We start from the raw sequence: 1289 nt of genomic DNA, 5'->3' as shown, positions 1-1289 counted from the left end.
TTCAAGTTTATATTCTTTATGCCATAACTCCTTATATTTTTGTTACAATATTTAAAAAAGCTTTTTCACTAAGAGGGAATTCTGATGGTAAACTACTTCTTGGAAACTACAAGGCTCTAACTGGGACATTATGTTAGGGAAAACACGTTGAGCTCAATAAGTGTAAGTTATCTTATGGGGAGAGATAGAGTTTTCAAATTCTGAGTCCTTGAAAAGAAGATATTTATGGAGCGTAGACATAAATTTATAGGCAAATGAATCTGCAAACTAATTCTCTCCACTGGAAAAGCCAAGAAGCAGTAACTCTGCTCTCACATACTTTGAAGTCCCTTACTTTTGTCATCCTAGTAACCAGTACTCTCATATGCCAGGTCTCAGTGAAGTGGTCAGTACTGCCCAACTCAGGGTATGACCCTCTCTGTCTCAGAGTGATTTTTAAAAAACTTTCTTTCACAACCACTAGGGGCACTGCTACATCTGCCGTTTTTCCTTCTTAATACTTTCCTGTCGTTTCGTTCTGATGGCATCTCTATGGCGACCCCTACTGATTTGAGATGCTCATTTCTCCACTTACCATGAATATTCTAGTTTATCAAATTTTCTTTTTTGCCAATTATAATTTAAGGGTTATGTAGTGGTTGTTAACTTTGTTCTCTCTGATCAGTGTGTTTCTGGAGAGATGACTACAGAGATTTAAATTTTAAGTCTTTAGTTAAACTACCAAACTCCCCAATTTCTTTACAGTGTTCTAAGAGTTGAAGATCTCCCAGTTTCTTTACCAATCACTCTATTAAAAAAAAAAACCCTCTTCTCCCAAGCATCTTTCCATTCTTTTTCTTGAAGCCTCTACAATAAATCTGTTTTGTTTAAAGACATTTTTTTTTTTTTCTGCAACAGCAAGATGCCTGCCTAGTCCTTACAGTCAGAGAGATCATCTTATTTTAGAGATGGGTTTTGTTTCTTTCTCCTTCTCAGTTACAGAAGCCTACCAAAGTCACAAAGAGCTGCATCAGTTTTTAAGTGGTTGCTCTTTTCTTAGTGGAAAAAGGGTAAGAGAGAGCAATGACTCTAATTTTATAAGTACAGATAGCAAAATTATAAATGAACTTTCAAAATGTGCCCCATAAAGTCAAATTCAAAATGCTGAAGTATTTGTATAATTATTTTATTCATATGTATTTTGTTATCCTTTTTTGGTTGCTGAAATTTATATCATATTTATTTTTCTATCATACTTATTATTTTGTCATCAGCTTACAGTACATATTTGAATATAAACCATTGCATGT

The sequence above is a fragment of the Pteropus alecto genome, unplaced genomic scaffold (assembly GCF_000325575.1).
Source record: "Pteropus alecto unplaced genomic scaffold, ASM32557v1 scaffold22, whole genome shotgun sequence".
In the NCBI taxonomy this organism is placed as follows: Eukaryota; Metazoa; Chordata; class Mammalia; order Chiroptera; family Pteropodidae; genus Pteropus; species Pteropus alecto.
Note: the sequence above shows the minus strand (reverse complement) of the source record.